Genomic DNA, 22,267 nt, shown 5'->3' on the forward strand with positions numbered 1-22,267 from the left:
ATTGGGACTCTACTGAGAAGGCACACCTAGTGACAGTTGTCATGTACCAAAAAAATGCCCCAAAGTATCTAATGTCAGCAATATTCTTTCATCACTCTTAAGGTTCCCTCCTCTTTAGGAACTATGTGACTGGGATTGTTCTCGTGAATAGATCTACTAAGTAAAGATGCTTGCCTTTCTTGAGAGTGAAGGGAATGGTTGAGGGCAGAGAATTGTAGTCCCCAAGCTCAATACTTGCAAAGGGCTGTCAAATCTCCCCAAGGTGGAGTAGGGAATTCATGAATGTTTCATTTCAAACATCTTCTCTTGAGAAAGTAAATGCTATTTCATGTGTCATAAGGCCACTCAAGACTATTAGATCTACCCTGTCTGTTCACACAAAGGAAAAGCAATCTATCATAACCCTGCTAATTTTCTACTAGGATTTAATGATTTAGAAAAGTTCTTTTATTTACTTATAAGATTCCATTAGGAAAGAAAAAAAGTTAAATTTGAAGCATATAGTGGCTTCTCTAAAAAATATTGAGAAAAATGAAATGCTTCACTGAGTGACTCAAGTATTGATTTTATACCTTAATGGACTCTTATAATAAAATACTTTTTGCAAAGGTTATATTTCAAAGCTAATTATTATAAAACCAAAATTGCATTCTGTTTGGGGCTTCTATAGATTTATGTTAACTGTAAAAAAAAAAGGCAGCAAAAAATCTCAGAAACATTAAAGACTGGTAGAGACCTTAAAGGTCAGCTTGTCTAATCACATGTTTAATTCCTTCATTCTCAATACACTTTATTTGCCAGAAGGAACTAAAGCTTGTTAACAAAGAAATATACTTATACCAGATAAGCTTTATTACATAGGATAAATATTTATCATTATAAGCTCAATATTAAATTTTCCTTGATCAGTTTTCTGTGTACTGAACTAATAGAAAAATATTTTTATAAATAAAAAATAAAGTTATAAACTAATGGGATATAGAATTTTTTTAAGAGTTGTGAATTTTCTTTAAGTAAAAAACAATATTTTCAAGCAATAAGTGTGACATTTTTAATATAATGGAGAAATATTAAGTGTATTTTAATAAACATTTTAAATGTACATGCCAAATATACATGACTCCATTTTCATCAAGGAATCTATTATGTATAACTATACTGGATTTTGATGTCAAAGATGAAGTCTGGGAACCAATCAATATCCGTCTTAAAGAATGACAAATAGCAAATGCTTTAATCAGAATCTTGTAAATATATTAATATTTGAGAAATTTTATTTTACATATGTTGCTAAATGGCAATTAAAAACAATACTACTTGAGAGTAAATTAAACTGCCTGATTTTCACAATTGTGCTACAAAGCATAAACAAGGATCACTCAACACTTTTACATTGCTATATTAACAAATTATACCATCTTTCTTTCTTTTTTTTTCTGCTTTATCACCCGCAAATCCCCCCAGTATATATAGTTGTATATTCTAGTTGTGAGTGCCTCTAGTTGTGAATATACCATCTTTCATAATGAGTATAAAGAGGAAACTTATCTATGCATTTAAAAAATTTGTCTTCCTCATCTTTGACAATATTCTGATTAAAATTATTTCTGTCTAAAACGCATAGTCTAACAAATGGATGACAGTTATACAGATAGATCTTCCAGGGATAAAACCATAGCCCGTTCCCATCTTCACAATGTTCACTGACAGCGATTCGTTCTGTAGGCTCCAATCCACTACATTTCATAGAATGTGAGCCATCAACTGTTTTCTGCTGCCATATCTTGTTATTACTGCAGACAAATACACCAACAACCACAAAACCAAAACTTTCTGAGTGAGCGTGCTTACGCTTTTTACTCTTTCTAGACCAATCTAGAGTAATGCTTCATAAATTCTTTAAACAGACTATAGAATAGTTTTCTTCCATGTAGTTTTAATAACTCCTGAAAAAAGGACTACAAGAATGTTTCCCAATTAAAGGCCCCATTATAATTACTCATTTCCATATTCATTGCAAAACTGTCACTCAACGTAATAACTTTATTAGTGTTTTCTGGACATGTTAAGTGATATCTTCATTAATACAATTACTATACATGTGGGAAAATTGTGCAGATCTTTATGGATATTTGATATCTAGTCATACCATTCTTTATTAGCTCTTTTCATCTTGCTCTATAAGTAAGCCTAGTATTAATAATCATTTGGGTGACTAGTTTGCTACCCCAGTATCCAAAACCCAGCTCTTCATCTGACTTATGTAATGGCAGATTGTATATGCAAACATTTCCAGTGAAACTGAGTATTTTTAAAGCTTTTTCTCATATAATCAATAGGCTTAGCGGCCAGCCTGGTGGCGCAGCAGTTAAGTGCTCACATTCCGCTTCTCAGCGGCCTGGGGTTTGCGGGCCCGGATCCCTGGTGCGGACATGGCACCGCTTAGCAAAAGCCATGCTGTGGTAGGCATCCCACGTATAAAGTAGAGGAAGATGGGCACGGATGTTAGCTCAGAGCCAGTCTTCCTCAGCAAAAAGAGGAGGATTGGCAGCAGTTAGCTCAGGGCTAATCTTCCTCAAAAAAAAAAAGAGAGAAAATGTCAAAATTTATCATATTTTTAAGTCATAAGATTCACAGATGAATAAGTACATGTTGCACAGTTAACTTGATAACGCAACTCAAAATAAAGTTTCTCAATATATAGTCATATATATAAATATATTCATATATAAATATATTGCTTCCTTAATATTCATCCATTCATTTGGGTCATATATAGCTTTCTACTCTTATTCAAAGTGGTAACTAGGTTTAGAGTCCTTTGAAAATCTAATATGCATGAGATGATCCCCAGTTTGAAGCCCTGGTTTTACGTGATATTCTAGATCTACATTACCTTTAAAACTGTAAAGTCTTCTCTGATTTGAAAAGACAACTTAAAATGAAATTAAGAAAATTTCATTTACAATAGCATCAAAAAATAAAATACTTAGGAATAAACAAGTAAAGTGCAAGATTTCTTTCACTAAAAACTACAAAATATCATTTAAAAAAAGGAAAGAAAACCTAAATAAATGAAAAGAAATCCCATGTTCATGGATCAGAAGATTTAACGTTGCTAAAATGGAAATAGCCACGAAAATCACTGATATATTCAACATAATCTTTATCAAAATCCCATCTGGCTTCTTTGAAGAAATTGACAAGCTGATCCTAAAATTCACATGAAAATGTAAAGGATCCAGAATAGACAAAACAATCTTGAAAGTGAAGAATGAAGTTGGAGGATTCACACTTCCTGATTTTAAAACTTACTACAAAGCTATCATAATCAAGATAATGTGATATTGGCATAAAGATAGACAAATCAATGAAATAAAATTGAGAACCCAGGAATAACTTCTTACCTGTATGGTCAATAGATTTTTGACAGGGACACCAAGAAAATTCAATGGAAAGAATAGTCTTTCAACAAATGGTGCTGGGAGAAGACATGACATCAAAAGCATAAGCAACAAAATAAAAATAGATAAATTGGATTTCATCAATATTAAATACTTTTCTGCTTCAACTGATGCCCTTAGGAGAGTGAAAAGAGAACCTACAGGGTGGGCAAAAATATTTCTGAAGCATATATCTGATAAAAGACTTGTATCCAGGACATATTTTTTTCAAAACTCTTAGAATTAAACAGTTAAAAGATAAATAATCCAATTAAAAATGAGCAAAAGAATTGAAGAGATATTTCTCCAAAGAAGATGTATGAATCAACAATATGCACATGAAAAGATGTCCAACATCATTAGTCACAGGAGAACACACACTAAAACTGGAGTATCTGCTAGGATGGTATAATGGAAAAATACAGACAGTATCAAGTGTTATTAAAGATGAGGAGAAATTAAACCCCTTTACATTTCTGATGGCAATGTAAAATGGTGTAGTTATTTTGGAAAACAGTTTGGCAGTGCCTCAAAAAGTCAAATATAGAGTTGCTATATGACCTAGCATTTCCTCTCCTAGGTAATTTCAATCCAAGAAAACTGAAGACATATGTTTACACAAAAATTTGTACATGAATGTTCATAGCATTATTCATAATAGCCAAAAAGCAGAAACAATCCAAATGTCCGTTAAATTATGAATACATAAACAAAATGTGCTATATCCATAAAACTGAATATTAAAAATAAAGAAAAAAAAATAAAGTACTAATATATGCTATAAAATTGATGAAACTTGAAAATATGCTAAATGAAAGAAGTCAGTCACAAAGACCACAACTTGTGTGATTTTATTTTATATGAAATGTCCAAAATAAGCAAATCTATAGACAGATAGTAGATTGTTGACTGCCAGGGCCTGGGGGGAGAAGGGAATAGAGAGTAAGTACTCAAGGGCACAGGATTTCTTGGGTGGTGGTGAAAATGATCTAAAATTAGTAGTGGTGATGGATGCACAACTCTGTGAAAATACTAAAAAACATTGGATTATGCACTTTAAAAGGGCACATTTTATAGCATGTGAATTATTTCAATAAAGCTTTTACTTTAAAAATATGCAAACTATTTAAATTGATACATTCAGGAAGTATTAACACTCAGTCCTTTATTTGCTGTATAAAAAACATATTTCATGCCCACTCTGTTCAAGACACAAGGTTCAATGTATGGATTCAACAGTGACCGAGACATACATGGTCCCTGGCCTCCAGAGACAGTGTAGGTGGGGAATGAAATAAGCAAAGAGCCAGCCACAGCTCAGTATGACACTCCCTAAAAAAGTGGTGAGGAAATGGTGCTGCTAAAGGAGCATCCAGCAAGGCCACCGAGCCCAGGCTTCAAGGGTGTGTGAACAGTGGCCTGAAGGATGTGCAGAAGATCAACTGGGGAAGAGGATCTCAAGAATGCACCAGACAAAAAGAAAAATAAAAAGACTTTAAGATGCAGGAGCAAGAAGCCATGACAAACTGGAGAAACTAAAGGAATTAGGAAGAGCAAGAGTGTAGATTGAAGCCCTGGGTTGAGTGGTAAGAGGTAGGCTAGGGAAAGGATGAGACGCAGATCATGAAGGACCTTATAAGCGATTGGGAGGGGTTTGGATATTATCTTAAAGGTAGCTGGGATCCTCTGAAGGGTTATAACAAAGATAGGGATGATGAGTCTTGTGTTTAGAAGAATCACTGGGCTGCAGGGTAGAAAGAAGACTGAAGGAGCCCAAGACTACATACAAGTCAATCACATCGAGGCAGTTGAAGAGTCCCAGATGAAAGGGGATGTCAGCAGGAATTTGAGGAATGGTAGTAGGCATGAAGAATTTTGTAAGCAGCATCAGGTTTCCGGACTTTATTCTCAAGGCCATAGATAGTGATTAAAGGATTTTAAGTAAATATGCAAAATGACAGTATTTTCTATTTTGGAGATCAGTGTGGTGACAGATCAAGGAAGTGGGTGAGATAGAAGCAAGGATAAGAATTAGGAGAATAATGTCATAATTCCAGGCAAGACAAGAGCCTGTGAACTATGTTAGAAGCAGTAGTGATGAAGAAGATGGGATGGATTTGAGGTATATTAAAGAAAATAGAGGTAAACGTGGAAGAGGGCAAGAGAGGAACCAAAAGACGGCATCCAGGCTTCTGATTTGAGAGTCATCCTTAGCGTTTTACTTAGTGTCACCTCTCACGTCCAGTCAATCTCCAAATACATGGCCATGCAGAATCTTGCCCATGTGTAACTCCTAGGTATTGTTTAACTATTACGTATCAACTCTCCTTATCTCTCTATTAAACACTCACACAGCATCTTGTAGTCTTCGACGACACTTTTACAGTATGTAATTATGTATTTATTTGCTTCATTTTCTTTTTATTTAAATAAGTGGTTTTTAAAATTCTAGATAGGTTCCTGAGAATCACGTAAGGGGTTACTTAAAATACACATCCCTTGGCCCCAGTTCTTACAGATTACAATTCAATAGTTCTGAGAAGGAACCTCAAGCTGGCATTTTTAAATGAAGCCCTTCTTCTTCCAGCAATTCTGACACATGTAATTCATGACCCATACTTTGCTAAGCACCAATTTAAAAAATTTATTTTCTTCAAAAGAGTAAGAGCCAGGTCTGTTTTTCCACTATTGCATCCAGAGCCAGATGTGCTGACTAAACCCCAATAGGCATCAATAAATATTTGTTGGATGAATGAAGAAGAAATGAAAGAACAAGTGAACAGATGATGCTAACCTTCACCAAATAGGGGAATACAAAGAAATGACTGGTTTTGAAAGGTAAATTATTACTTGGTTCGCTCTGGGATCCTGTTGAGCTCAAAGCCCCAGTGAGGCTCCCAACCTGCGATGTTCAAGATTTGGATGAACGCATGAGCTATGTTCATGAGTCAGGTTTGCCGGAGGTAAAGATTTCGAAAGCACAGTCATATGCAAGGCAGTTGACACCATGAATATTTATTAGACAATTCTCACCCTTAGAAACAATGAAAAGTGTGAAGCGAAGATGTCACAAATGGAGCCCTGCAAATAGTAAAATTTAAGGAGCAGACTCAGGAAGATCAGGAAAGGAGGATGAAAAAAAGTGACCAGATGGAAACCAGGGAAGAATCCAGTCCAAAGTCCAAGAAGTCACATAGATAATTTCAGAAATAAGGAAATAGTTAGTGATGTCCAAGGACACAGTCAATTTTCACGAGGATAGAATTTGAAAATTGAGAGTCCCTGGTTACCTTCATGAGAGAAAATTCAGCTTTCCTGTGGCATCTTCTCTGATCTGCCTTACACCACTCAGGCAGGTATGTTCTTACCCTGTATTTCATTGTGTATTTTATTATAACTCTGACTTTATATTGTGATTATCTGTGCAGATGTCCATTTCTCCAGCAGACTGAGAGCACAGTAACCTCAGGGACAGATATTTTTATCTCCCATTGCCTGTATTAAGACCTAGGATTCAATAGGAATTCAATGTTTGATAAATACATAATAGGTTAATAAATGGAAGGTGTGGTAAACATATCTATGGCTACTCCAAATTTATAACTACTCTCTATTTAGTATTTTGAGCAGGCATAGCTTTAGGCAGTAGGCAGATGTAAGTACTAAACTTATTATTTCCTAAACCTATGTGGTCTCTAGATTATTTCATCCATACCTCCAGAGAAACTACTTTTGGGGAGACAACACACCCTTACACATACCTCACAGGGATGTTGGAAGGATAGAACAAGTTAATATCTGTGAAAGTGCTTTTTGAACAGAAAATGTAAAACACAGGCAGAAACTCTGCATGTACTTTGATTTAGGACTGAGAGGCAGCACTGGAAAGAAGGCATCCGCTTTCTAACTGTAATTAAATATAGCTTCTCTGTCCACAAATTATGTCTGCATCAACAAGCAAAAAGCCACTGTGTCTGGATTTCATCCAGATCTGCTATTTCTTGCTCTTCTTTTCCCACAATCTCAGCTCTTAATATAGGTTCCTGGTAATTGCCACAGGACATGCTCCCATTTTTCACCCTAGTTTTATGCAGAGAAAACTATCAGGTGAGTACCTTCTGGTCTTGACTCTGAGGTTGCAGCAGGAGGTATTTGTGAGTGTACACGTTGGGGTATGTGTTATGGGATGGGTGGTTTCAGGGAAGCATATAGGAAGTCAAACCTACAAAACTTTAGGTAAATGGGATGTATTAATCATATGGTCGCGTTTCACCCCAACACAGTGCATATGCACATTTCCAGGGAGTGGACAGTATCTATAGCAATAGTATTAAGGCAGAATAATTTTTTCCTTAATTTTAAATTTGTGATAAAAATTTGAATTTGGATACTATGAAGAGTTGTATGTTTAATCATAAGACATGGAGCTACAATTCTGTTACTGTGTTCATAATTGTATTCTAGATGACCAAAATTAGAGTTTCAAATAATTTCCTTATATAAAATCTTTTCACTTAGGATTAAATCATATGAATGTTTATTATTAAAATCACTAATTTAAGTTTTCAGGATGATTTCGTATGTTAGATCTTTTCTGAATATTATTTAAAAGCACTCATATTTTTAAAGTTAGCTAAATCTTAAAATATGACTTAGACGTCATATATAAATAGTTTCATTAAAGACATTGTGCCAGTGCTTTGTGATGACTAAATTCAATTAAGCAGATCCTTTACTGCTAATAATAAGTAGAAGTAAAACATGAAAATCAGCTCAGGGCTACTACTCCCTATGGGTACTTATGTAAACTCTTAGATATTCCTTTTAGTTATTCAAATTTCTTATTTTTCCCACACTAAGTTGATTATTAATGCACACAGAAACAAAGATGATTCATTATAAAAAGCATTTTGTGATATTTTGAACAATAGGCATTCAGTGCAAAATACTTCTCCATTTTGATCTTAGCCCATATCACTCAATGTGCTTAACTCAATCTATTGAAAGTTACAGAAGTAAATGTCTTTCAGAATGTGAAAAGAAAGACAAAGCAATTTGGCACGAATGTTTTCAGTGGCAAGTCACTTTATATTGCTAAGAAAATGAAATGTAAAAGTGATCCTGCTGCTGATGATAGCTAACATTTATTGAGGGCATACTCTGTGCCAGAACTGTCCTAAGCGATTAACATGAAATGCCTATAACAACCGTGTGAGTTAGCTCTCCCCCCTGCCCCCCATTTTGTTTAAGGAGTCACAGAGTAGTAGGTAACTTGCCCCACATCACACAGCTATGGATGGGGCAATCCATGCTGGAGCGGCCTGAAGCCACACAATCAATCACAACATTTTATTGCCTCCGCATAATGTCTCCCAGGGCAATGTGTGATGTGTGAAAGACCGCCCAACATTTCAAATCTGACTGAACATCCAGAAGAGAGAGCAGAGGAGATGGAAGACAGTGGAGTTGGCACAGATACTTGAAATAACTGTCTGGGTGAAGGGAGTGTGGTGCTAGAGAGGAGAGGCCCTAGACGAGAGTGAGAAAAGAGTGAGTAAGACCACAGCAGTCAATTTACTGGGAACAGAGAAGAAAAGGCTGAGTCTAAAACACATCTAGAAAGAAGAATGAAAAGAATTTAGTGATAATTTATTTAAAGGATTTGTTCACATTAGATCCAGTGGAAAGACCTTGGGATAAGATAAACACTGGTTTCATGGTTTGAGTATGCTACAGCCTAGTTATTCCTTTCCCCTCATAATCATTACGATGAAACACTGTCTCCAGCTAAGCTCCTTCTAGCTATTTTATTCCATATGAGAGCATCTTAAAGGTTATTTTATCAATTTAGCATGCTTTATTCAAAGTAACCCTAAATGGTACTCTTCCTGCCTGAAAGGCATATGTAACCTAATCCCAAATGAATATATGCAAAATATGATACTTTATTTGAATTAGAAAGAGAAGACACCAGTTTAAAAAAATCTCTATGCTGGGGCTGGCCTGGTGGTGCAGTGGTTGAGTGTGCACGTTCCACTTTGGCAGCCTGGGGTTCCTCAGTTCGGGTCCCAGTGCGGACATAGCACCACTTGGCAAGCCATGCTGTGGTAGGTGTCCCACATTTTTATAAAGTGGAGGAAGATGGGCACAGATGTTAGCTCAGGGCCAGTCTTCCTTAGCAAAAAGAGGAGGATTGGCAGCAGGTGTTAGCTCAGAGCTAATCTTTCTCAAAAACAAAAAACAAAAAAATCTCTATGCCTGTTGAATTCTTAGGGATTACATGACTCTATATTTTCTACCTACATAGAGATAGATGTGAAACTGCTAAACACCAACAAAAAAGTCTTTTGCAGCCAGGGAGGAATAGAGCTGTCACAGCTGGGACACACCATAAAAACACATGACTTCTGAAACATGGAGAGAACCTGATGTTGCTTTACAGCCCCAAACCTAGAAACTCAAGATTCTTCCAGCATCGCATAGAAAGATTGAGAGAGATTAAGAAAAAGTGCACTTGGATTCAGCAGGAGCAACATGACCAGGCAGAAAGGAACAGAGATGAAAGAGAAATCAAAAGGTAGGAGACTAAAGCTGGCATTTTTGGGGAATATGACTTATGAAGACACACTTTTAATGTCTTCCAGAATTATTTGTATCATGCTGCCATTAATAGGACAAAATGGCAACTAGAGCTATTGAAATACAACGTAAAGACTGTGCTTAGAATGTGAACTTTGAACAACAGCAGATGTAAAAACTGAATTGTCTGAAACTTGTAGGAAAAGACTACATAGCATTAAGACATGCTTTCTCTGACACAGAAGCGACAAACAATATATCAGAACTAAGGCAATGAAATAAGAAAGGGAGCTCTAGGACATCAGAAGAGAAATATTTCCAATCAGCCATCTCTGGCTAAGGATTTCCTCAATTTATGAAGCAATAACTTATTCAAAAACATAAATTGTAATAATAGTATAATCAACAGGGTAGATACTAGAAATATAAAAATGAATGAAGTCAATTTAGGAGGGATTGGAATTCAACACTAAAATCACGTGATCAACTATTTGACATTTGTGAAGCTGGGCTACTTTTTCTCCCCCAACCTGGCAGAAAACCAGAGATTTACTCTGTGGAGAAGGTAAAACATAGGGTCTCTTGGATGCAGGACACCTGGCACAGTTGGGACTGGGTTATCACATTGAAATTAGTTATGGTAAGTGAAACATGAGTACTGAATTATGAGTTTCCCACTCCTCTTCCCTGACTTGGCTCGCAGAGTACTACGAGCCCAGCTTACATCCACCAAGCAGAGGATTTGAAGATTCATCTCTGGGACACTTTTAGATCCCTCAGCCAAAACAAAGATCTAAACATTCTGACATTAGGTGATTTCCTGGTGAAATCCACTGTCAACAAACACATCTGTGTGCAGAGAGTTTTCCAACAGCTTTTTAGTTTTTTAGTGCACTCTTAAATAGGAGTGGAACCCAAGCATCATTGGGCATGAAGAAATTTTCTCCTATGAAAAACAGACATTAAATCAAACAAATAGAAAAAAATAAAAGCAACTTAAGTAAATAGAGGCTACGCCTGGAGATGAAAGCATTTAAAAATTGTTAATAATTTCAGAGATTTTTTTTAAAGCATGAATAAAAGAAGAAGTTTCTGTAAAAAAAGAACATTCTGAGAGAATGAAAGAACTCATAAATTAATTATAATCATAATTAATAATATAATTGTTTATAATTAATTAAAATTCTAGATATAATATAAGAATAGAATTATTCTATAACTCTAATTCTATCTAATTATAGAATTATTCTAATTATGAATTAATTATCATTCTAAATTATAATTTTAGAAATGGAAGTCAATAGGAGAATTAGAAAGTAAAATTGAAGCAATCTCCCAGAAAGCAGATCCAAGAGATACAGAGACAGAAATCAGGAAAGAATTAAAGGATCAGTCCAGGAGGCTCAAAATCTAAATAGTAAGAATTCCAGAAAAAAGAAAATGTGGCATTGGGATTATCGAACAAAAAATTTTCCCAGAAGGAGAGGATAAAAAATTCTAGATTAAAAGACCCTGCTGAGTGTGCCGCACAATAAATAAAAATATACATACTTTGGGGTACATCCTGTTGAGATTTCAGAATGATGAGGACAAGTACAAAATCTTAAAAGATTCTGGAAGCCGAAAAAAAAAAGTTACAAATAATCGAGGATCAGAAAAACCTGAGAGTCAGGGAACAATGAAGTAGTACCTTCAAATTCCAAAGTAAAATGATTTTTACCCTAGATTTGGGCAACCTATTGTTTAAGCATAATATTACAATGAAGACATTTTTATATACACAAGTCTCCAAAAAACTTATCTTCCATTTTCAGTCTCAAGAAGCTATCAGGGTCAGCCTAGTGGCACAGCAGTTAAGCTCACATGTTCCACTTCGGCATCCCGGGGTTAGCCATTTTGGATCCCGGGTGCGGACATGGCACTGCTTGGCACGCCATGCTGTGGTAGGCATCCCACATATAAAATAGAGGAAGATGGGCATGGATGTTAGCTCAGGGCCAGTCTTCCTCAGTGAAAAGAGGAGGATTGGCAGCAGTTAGCTCAGGGCTAATCTTCCTCAAAAAAAAAAAAAGAAGAAGAAGAAGCTATCAGTTGATGTGTTGTACCTAAACAAGAGAATAAATGAAGGAAGAGAGGGAGATGGGTTATAGAAAACAGGAGATGTAACACAAAAGAAATGTGAAGAATACCTCAGAATTATGGTAAAGCAAGCTGCTGGGATGCAAGCCATGCCTACATTTACAGAGAGATCAATCTAAATTGGGGAAGTTGGAGAGATGTCTCTAAGAACATTAATATAGCTAACCAGATGTCCTCTGCTGAAAAGTTTGGAAGTAAATTGGTTTTAAGCATATAAAAAGCAAAGCAAAAACAAAACAAAACACTAAGCAACCAATTTTTAGAATGATGATTATTAACTACAGGACAACAAAAAATTTTCCAGGAAAGCAAAAACAATCAAAACATTCTAGATGACATCTAACTTAAATGAAAATGCAAGTCATGGTGTATCCATGTTGGGAGGATGATAGGTAAGAAGTAGTAAGTAGGTGTAAGCGAGCTATTTAGAAATACGGAGTAAAACACAACAAGGAACCATGAAAGAGTTGAATGTAGTTGCCTTTGGTCATCTGAAAATAGGGGCAGATATTTCATGGGGCTGCCATTTTCAAATAAGCCTTGAGGGACCAATGGACTTTTTAAAATCACATGTGCAAATAAATTTAGTAAACATTTAAATAAAAGCAGGTTAAATGAAAAGTTAACAAGCCTAATTGTAAAGGAAGATGAAGAACAAACAGAGAAGTGCAGGAGAGCTAAAAATGAAATGCCAACTGCAAATCCATACAGGAAGCATTGAAGTGAAGGGTCGAGTTTGCATAAAATCAAATTATTGGCATACAGACCAACTTGTAAAGCTTCTCAAACTATTGAGGAAAGAAAAATACAGAGATGGAAACAATGACAGAAAATACAGAAGAAAATACACAGAGATTATGAGAAAAAATATGGATAACTAACATTTCTAAAGGAGAAACCAAAACAATTGCTAGGAAAAATATAATGAAAAGTAAGAGGAAAGAATATATTTCTCTGCTGCAGAGACATCTATATGAATAGATTGAAAGGCAAAATTAAAGCAAAGGACTAATAAAATGTAAGATCTTTTGGAGGGAGGTACGAGATTTTAAAAAAAAACAATATAAAGCAAGACTAAAAAAGCTTATCTAGTGAAAAATAAAAATGAGGATAGTCTCAAACATTTACATCACAACACGAATACAGAATAAAAAGAAGTATATTTTCTAGGAGAAACTCTTATGATCACATAATTAATAACTTGCCAAGTTTTCTTTCAAATTTGAGGACAAGAAGAAAACTTTGTCAAATATGCCATCATTGAGAAAACATAATCTTTAAAAAGACTTTATTGGAAAAAACTTGCTTATATATGTAATCCAGTCTGCTGAAAATTAAAGCAAACTTGAGAAGTTCAAAAAGGGACCATAATATAAAAGGCATGACCCTGATCATCGAAGTGTCTGGAAGTCCATCAAAATGTGAGTAAATTTAACTATAAAACTGGCTAGTACTATCAAAAATAGTTTAAAAGGATGTATAATGTAAATCAAAAAGTACAATTACAATAATACAGATCCAAAACCCCCATATTTCAATGAAAATATAACTTGCTTGTGCTCTAATGGGCAACCAAGCAAACAAAGACAAGGAAAAAAAATTGTTAGGAAAATGATAAATTGACAAATTCTAGAGCTCAGAGAAAACGTATTTTAAAAATTGATCATAAAGAAATTCTTAACAGATTAAAATAAAATGGAACAACCTTGTTCAGACCACATTTTCTAATGACAGTTACCAGTAAAACTGGAAATAAATAAATTAAGGGCCTAAACATAATTTCAACCACTTAGAAATTAAACAATAACTCTCTTCAAGAAATTGAGTCAAAACTGCAATTAGGGCCATTTAGAAACAAAAGATAATGAAAATGCTGCATACAGTATTCTGTACTTAGAATCAACATTTCAATTCTTCAAAACTCCTACTATAAAATAAGAAATGATAAAAATAAATGAACTTAATATTCAACTCTAGAAGCTAAGGAAGAAAAATAACTTAAAACTAAGAAAAATAGAGGGAAGAATTAATAATCATAAAAGCACACATTAAAGACTTAGAGATAGAGTAATGGTGAATTAACTAAAAATAACATCCAAGAGCAGTTTTTATGGAAGAGCCAGTACAATTTACGATGACCAACAAGTTTAAATTGTAAGGGAAAAAAAAGTGAAAAACGCAAATACACCTTAATTCTGAGATTATAGATATATCAAATAGATGTAATCTATTTGTATAGATACCAAAGAGGGAGGAGAAATAACAAATTTAGTATATAATATAATACTATATTACTTTAAAAACATAGCCTGATCTCCCAGCCCTTAAAAATAAGTCTGTGATAAAGTTGTATTCTTTAGCTACTGTGTTCTTTCTCTTCCTTCTGTCTTGACAAATCCTTTAGAAACAATGCTTTACGCTCTCTGCACCATCAGTCCCATGACTAGCTTTTGCAACATTCTCATCTTAAACATCGTGCGAGAAGAGCTTCAGCATCCGAATCCATTTACCTCTCTTCAATCCATCTCTTTTCTGAAACTCTCCTTTCTTGATAGTTTGGACACTATGACTATTATTTCTCTCCTATTGTCATGAGTGCTGGTTCCCTCTCTTCTTTGTTGGTTCCCTTAACTCTGCCCAGGGTTTGATCTTTAATGTTTTCTGACTTATCTTCTCTGTCAGATGCCCCAACTATTCCCTGACTTCAAACATCATTGCTCCACTTCAATCTTGATCTTGTTACATGCCAACTAGTACAACATTTCTGACAGACTGCTGACCAAGCACTGCGAGACAGAGCCCAAGTGTGACAAATTATGCTCATCATGTCTAAAAATGTATTCATCATCCAGTCTAAGGATTTTTCTTCTTGATTTCTCTAGTTTTGTTCAATTGAATTTCATAGCCCGTATCAGCCACTATATATCTTCTTTCTTTTATCCATCCATTGTTTTGTCCTTCCCTAATGCAGTCACATATCATAATGCCGTTCCTTGGCCATCATAAAGGGCTTGCAACTGGCTGTCCTTTCTCTTGTAATCCATCTTGCATATAAAAATCAGGGCCAGATAAAAATATTCTAAATATTCTCTTGCTTGCCTCCTTCTCTGATAGAAAATTACAATAACTTCTCACTAATACAAAGCAAAAATAAAAATTAGTAACCTAACTTTTAGCCCTCAAACTGTCTGCCCCAATCTGTCTCTTGAGTGTTACATAAAATGCTCATTCAGGAATTACATGCCACACTCAATTTTTGTATTCATCTTTCTTAAATTTGTATTTTGGCTTTCTTTCTCTGACTATTTACTCCTGTTTTGCTTCTGCCTAGAATTCCATCTTTCCATTTTTGGCTATCAAAACACTACTTTTCAGTTCCACATGTAAGGAGTTTGGAAGTTGCCATTCCCTCCTAACAACAAGTAAAAAGCTGAACAGACTAAGAAATTAACAATGCTTCTATGATCCATAAGAGAGGTGAAGACACAGAGCATACAACTTCCCCCAAGATTGGAGAGACAAAAGTGGAAATAGAAGGAGTCACAATTTACAAGAGCAGAGATTACCTGTCAGGAACCACTGGAACCAGTGCTGGGGTAGGAAAATCTGAACTGTAATTGCTAGAGGCAAAGTGTAGACAACTCTAAGAGTTAAAGCTCCATTGGGATCCAGTCATAAGGGGCCCTACAATTTTTTTTTTTTTTTGAGGAAGATTAGCCCTGAGCTAACTGCTGCCAATCCTCCTCTTTTCACTGAGGAAGGCTGGCCCTGAGCTAACATCCATGCCCATCTTCCTCTACTTTATATGTGGGATGTCTACCACAGCATGGTGTGCCAAACAGTGCCATGTCCGCACTCGGGATCCGAACTGGTGAACCACGGGCAGCCAAATCAGAATGTGCGCACTTAACTACTGTGTCATCAGGCTGGGAGCCCCACAATTTTGTGAGATTTATTTCTAGGAGCTTGACTAGGTTCATACTGTAAACACTGATACTGGCTCAACTCAAGGTTGACATAAGGGAAGCCATGTTGTAGAAAAGGAACCATGTTGTAACTTTGAATGACCTCTGATTAACCAGCCCAGACATGCTCTGTAGATTTTGTGACCCAGCTGCTTTATGATGATAACTTTGTTCTTTTGAGTTCCTTAGGAATGCGATGACCCCCAGGCTGAAAGTCTATGCTGATAGCCATCATCAGTGACAACTGAAAGATCACAGTATAGGGCATTGTTCCAGGTCACTGCATATCCAGTAAAACAAAGGACTATCAGGAACGGGGACCAGATGTCAAGTCTGCCCCAACCCACAGATCAGATGAAGGCCCTCCTCAGAGACCAGCCACCTTACCCACCTGGAGACCAGCACCTATATAACTGGCTTGCAGTCTTTGTTCTGTAAGATGGTTCCTTTGGACATTAGTCAGCCATCTTCCCTCTTGCTAGCCAGCAGTAATAAAGAAACCCTTTCTCTCCCACCAACTTGCCTCCTGAATATTGGCATGTCTTGCGACAAGCAGAGGACTCCCCTTGGGCAGTAACAATATCAGAACAAAATCCTCGCATGCTTCCTGCAGGAGGAGGTGAAAAGGAACCATTTTGAAATACACCAGAGCACTCTGTTCTTTTTAACAAGGCCTTCCCTCAGAGGAAACTAGTTAACCAGAGCCTAACCTGCTGGGGTACTATCAGAACTTAAGTCAAGTAAGGCCTTGAGAAGGGGAATACCCAACCTCAGCCCACTCTAGCCATTTTGTTCCACTAAAGTGAGGAGAAAAAAACTGAGAAACACTTGTGAAGTTCACAGTCCCGAAGCATAGGCTCGTTAAAAGACTGAGACCTAATCATAGAACCATACAATGCTTCCCCTCCCCCCACACTTCACTACCACAATACGAAAGCCTATTGAGAGCAGTTCCTTTAACCCAACATATCTTGTCTAACTATCAAGAAAAAAATTCCCAGGCACACCAAAAGGTAAAAAATACAATTTGAAGAGACAGAGCAAGCGTAAGAACCAGACATAGCAGAGATGTTGAAATATCAGTTTGGGAAATTAAAACAACTATGAATAATATGCTAATGTCTCTAATGGATAAAGAAGACAGTACTCAAGAACGGATGTGTAATGTAAGTAGAGAGATGGAAAGCCTAAATAGGACCCCAAGAAAACTGCTGAGATCAAAAACACTACAAGAGAAATGAAGAATACTATTGATGCACTTATTAGAAGACTAGATATGATCGCGGAAAGAATTACTGAGCTTGAGGATATCTCAATAGACACATCCAAAACTGAAAAGCAAAGCGAACAAAAGCTCATGAAAACAGACCAGAATATCCAAGGACTCCGGGACAACTATAAAATGTGTAACATGTATAATGGGAATACTAGATGGAGAAGAAAGAGAGAAAGAAATAGAAATGTTTGAAACAAGAACACCAAGCAGAACAAAGACTAACCCCCGCCCCCAAACACCTAGGTATATAATTTCCAACTACAGAAAATCAAAGATTAAGTAAAAATCCTGAAAGAAGCCAGAGGGAAAAAAACACCTTACATGTAGAAGAAAAAAGATAAGAGTTACATCCTACCTCTCAAAAACCATGCAAACAAGAAAGGAGTGGAGTGAAATATTTAAAGTGTTGGGAGAAAAAAATATACCAACCTAGAATACTGTAGCCTGAGAAATTATTTTAAAAAAGTGAAGGAGAAATAAAGACTTTCAGAAACAGACAAAAATTGAGGGAATGTGTTGCCAGTAGACCTACCTTGCAGGAAATATTAAACAAAGTTCTTTAGAGAGAAGAAAAATAATATAGGTTAGAAACTCAGACTTACCACAACAAAGGAAGAATATCAAAGAAGGAATAAATAAAGGTAAAATAAAAACATTTTCTTACTCTTAATTGCTCTAACATAATATTTGTTTAAAATAATAATAGCAACAGTGTATTTGATTACGTGTGTGTGCATATATATATACATATATATATTCTTATATGTAAGTTAAATAAATGACAGCAATGATATAAGGAATAGAAAGGAGGATTTAGGATGATTTTGTTATTATAAGGTACTCACACTACCTTTGGAGTGGTATAGTGTTATTTGCAAGTGGATTTGGATTAGTTGTAAATGTACATTGCAAACTCTAGGGAAACCATGAAAAAAAAGTAAAAATAGAAGGATAATGATATGCTAAGAAAGGAGAGACAAATGAATCATATAAAATGCTCAGTTAAAATCACAAAAGGCAGAAAAGGAGCGGAAGACAAAAACAAAAATAGAGAAAAAGGCAACAAATAGAAAACAGTAACAGATATGGTAGATATTAATCTGATTATATCAATAATCACTTTGAAAGACATAGATTGTCAGAGTGGGTTAAAAACCAAGACTCAACTATGTGTTGTCTACAAGAAACCTACTCAGAATATAAAGATACACAGAGATGAAAAGTAAAAGGATGAAGAAAAATATACTATGCTAACACTAAATAAAAAAAAGCAAGAGTAGCTATATTAATTTCAGACAGAGCAGACCTCAAAGCTAGAAAAATTGTCAGGGATAAAGAAGGGTATTACATAATGATAAATGGGACATTTCTCCATGAGGACTTAAGAATTTTTAATGTGTATGAGACTAATAGAGTGTAAAACTATGTATGGCAGAAATGGATAGAACTGCAAGGAGAAATAGATGAATCTACTAGCATAGTTGGAGACTTCAACACCCCACTATCAGAAATGGGAGACACAGCAGGCAGAAAATCAGTAAGGACATATCTGATCTCAGCAACACCAACTATCAACTGTATATAATGGACATCTATAGACTATTTTATCCAACAATAGGAGAATACACATTCTTCTTGAGCTCACATGGAGCATTCACCAAGATAGACCACATTCCAGGCCATAAAACACACTTAAACAAATTTAAAAGAATAGAAACCATACAATGTCTCCTGTTAGATCACAGTGGAATTAAACTAGAAATCTATCAGACAGAGAACACTGGAAAACCCTAAAATACATGGATATTAAACAACAGACTTCTAAACAAAATATGGGTCAAAGAAGAAATCTCAAGAAAAATTAAATAATATTTTGAAATGAATGAAAACACAGGGAATCAAAATTTGTGGCATGCAGTGCTTATAGGGAGATTTATAGCATTGAATGTATACATTAAAAAAGAAGAAAGATCAAAGGTCAATGATCTAAGTTTCCGCCTTGGGAAATCAGAAAAAAAAAGAAGAGCAAATTAAACTCAAACTAAGCAGAAGAAAAAAATAAGAAGAATTAGAGTAGAAATCAATGAAATTGAAAACAGCAAATCAATAAAACCAAAAGTTGGCTCTTAAAAACATCAATGAGGGGCCAGCTCCATGGTAGAGTGGTTAAGTTCGTATGCTCCGCTGCAGCGGCCCAGGGTTCGGATCCTGGGCGCAGACATGGCAGCGCTCGTCAGGCCACGTTGAGGTGGCGTCCCACATCCCACGACTAGAAGGACCTGCAACTAAGATATACAACTATGTACGGGGGTTTGGGGAGATAAAGCAGAAAAAAAAAAAAAAGATCAATGAAATCTATAAGGTTCTAGAAAGGCTAACTAAGAAGAAAAAGAGACAGAACACAAATCACTAATACCAGAAATGAAAGAGGAACGTTACTACAGATCCTATGAACATTAAAAGGATAATAAAGGAATATTATGAACAACTCTATGCTCACATATTTAATAACCTCAATGAAATGGACTAATTCCCTGAGAGACACAATATGACAAAACTCACACTTGAAGAAATAGATAATCTGAATAGGCCAATATCTACAAAAGAAATGGAATCAATAATTTATAACCTTCCTAAACAGAAAGCACCAAGCCAAGATGGGTTCACTATAAATTCTACCAAACATTTCAGGAAGAAATTATACTAATGCTCCAATCTATTTCAGAGTATAGAAGCAGAGAGAATACTTCCTAACTCATTCCATGAGACCATCATTACTCTAATACCAAAACCAGATAAGACACTACAAGAAAAGAAAACTACAGACCAATATCTGTCAGGAACATAGATGTGAAACTCCTCAACAAAACATTACCAAAGGATCCAAAATAGCCAACACAATATTGAAGAAGAAGAACAAAGTTGGAAGACTAACACTCCTTGACTTTAAGACTTGCTGTAAAGCTACAGTAATCAAGACAGGGCGGTGCTTGTGAAAGAACAGACAAATAGATCAATGGAACAGAATAAAATCCCAGAAATAGACCCACAATAAATATAGTTAACTGATCTTTGGCAAAGAAGCAAAGGCAAAACAATGGAGCAAAGATAGTTTTTCAACAAATGAGGCTGGAACAACTGGACACCCACAGGCAGAAAAATTCATCTAGACGTAGGCTTTATACTCTTTACAAAACTCAACTCAAAATGGATCATAGCCCTAAATGTAAAATGAAAAACTATAAAACTCCTAGAAGATAACATAGAAGAAAACCTAGATGACATTGGGTATGGTCATGACTTTTTATTTATCTTATTTTATTTTATTTATTTATTATTTTGTGAGGAAGACTGACCCTGAGCTAACATCTGTTGCCAAGCTTCCTCTTTTTGCTTGAGAAACATTGTTGCTGAGCTAACATCTATGCCAATCATCTTCTATTTTATGTGGGATGCTGCCAGGGCATGGCTTGACGAGTGGTGCTAGGTCCACACCTGGGACCCGAACCTGCAAACCTCAGGCCGCTGAGGTAGAATGCGTGAACTTAACCACTAGGCAGCCAGGCCAGTCCTGGTGATGACTTTTTAGATACAACACCAAAAGCACAATACATGAAAGAAATAACAGATAAGCTGGACTTCATTAAAATTAAAAAATTCTGCTCTGTGAAAGACAATGTCAAGAGAATGAGAAAACAAGCCATAGACTGAGAGAAAATACTTGTAAAAGATATATCTGATAAAGGACTACTATTCAGAATATATCAAGCACTCTTAAAAAACTCAACAATAAGAAAATAAAGAACCCAATTAAGAAATGGGCCAGAGGCCTCAACAGACAACTCACCAAAGAAGATACACACAGGGCAAATAAGCATATGAAAAGATGCTCCACATTATATGTCATCAGGGAAATGCAAATTAAAATGACAAAGAGACTTCTGCACACCTATGGGAATGGTCAAAATCTGGAATACTAACAACACCAAATGCTGGCAGGATGTGGAACAACAGGAACTCTCATTCATTACTGGTGGGAACGCAAAATGGTACAGCAAATTTGGAGCAGTTTGGCATTTCTTATAAAACTAAACATATTCTTACTATATGATCTAGCAACTGCACTCTTTGGTATTTACCCAAAGGAGTTGAAAAATGTATGTCCACACAGAAACCTGCACATGATGTTTATAGCAGCTTTTTCATAATTACCAAAACTCAGAAGCAACCATGATGTCATTCAGTAAGTAAATGGATAAATAAACTGTGGTACATCAGGACAATGGAGCACTACTCAGGAGTAAAAAGAAATAAGCCACGAAGACCTGAAAAGACATGGAGCAATCTTAAACTCATATTACTAAGTGAAAGAAGACAATCTGAAAAGGCTACATAGCGTATGATTCCAACTGTATGACATTCTGGAAAGCCAAAGCTATGAAGGCAGTAAAACAATCAGTGGTTTCCAGGGTTTGGGCAGGAGTTGGGAGGAGGGATGAATAGGCAGAGCACAGGATTTTTACGGCAGTGAAAATAACCTTGTATGATACTACAATGGCAGATGCACATCATACATTTGTCCAAACCTGTAGAATGTACAACACCAAGAGTGAACTACAAGTTAAAATACGGATTTTGGGTGATTATGACATGCCAATGTAGGTTCATCAATTTTAACAAGTGTTCCACTCTGGTGGGAGACTTTGATAATGGCCAAGGCTATGAATGTGTGGAGGTAGGAGGTATAGGGGCAAGCTCTGTACCTACATCTCAATATGCTGTGAAGCTAAAACTACTCTAAAAAAAGAAGTCTCTAAAAAAATAATACTATTCCCTTAGGAGTGATTTCAAATGCCTCCTTCATT

The 22,267-nt window shown here is 35.8% G+C and overlaps 1 protein-coding gene across 1 annotated transcript in view; it reads right to left on the minus strand.

Annotated features, from left to right (window-relative positions):
• GRM8 (glutamate metabotropic receptor 8) overlaps window positions 1-22,267 on the minus strand; it is a 718,399-nt gene that overhangs the window by 95,254 nt on the left and 600,878 nt on the right. The window lies entirely within an intron of this gene.

The sequence above is a fragment of the Equus quagga genome, chromosome 8, assembly GCF_021613505.1.
Source record: "Equus quagga isolate Etosha38 chromosome 8, UCLA_HA_Equagga_1.0, whole genome shotgun sequence".
In the NCBI taxonomy this organism is placed as follows: domain Eukaryota; kingdom Metazoa; phylum Chordata; class Mammalia; order Perissodactyla; family Equidae; genus Equus; species Equus quagga.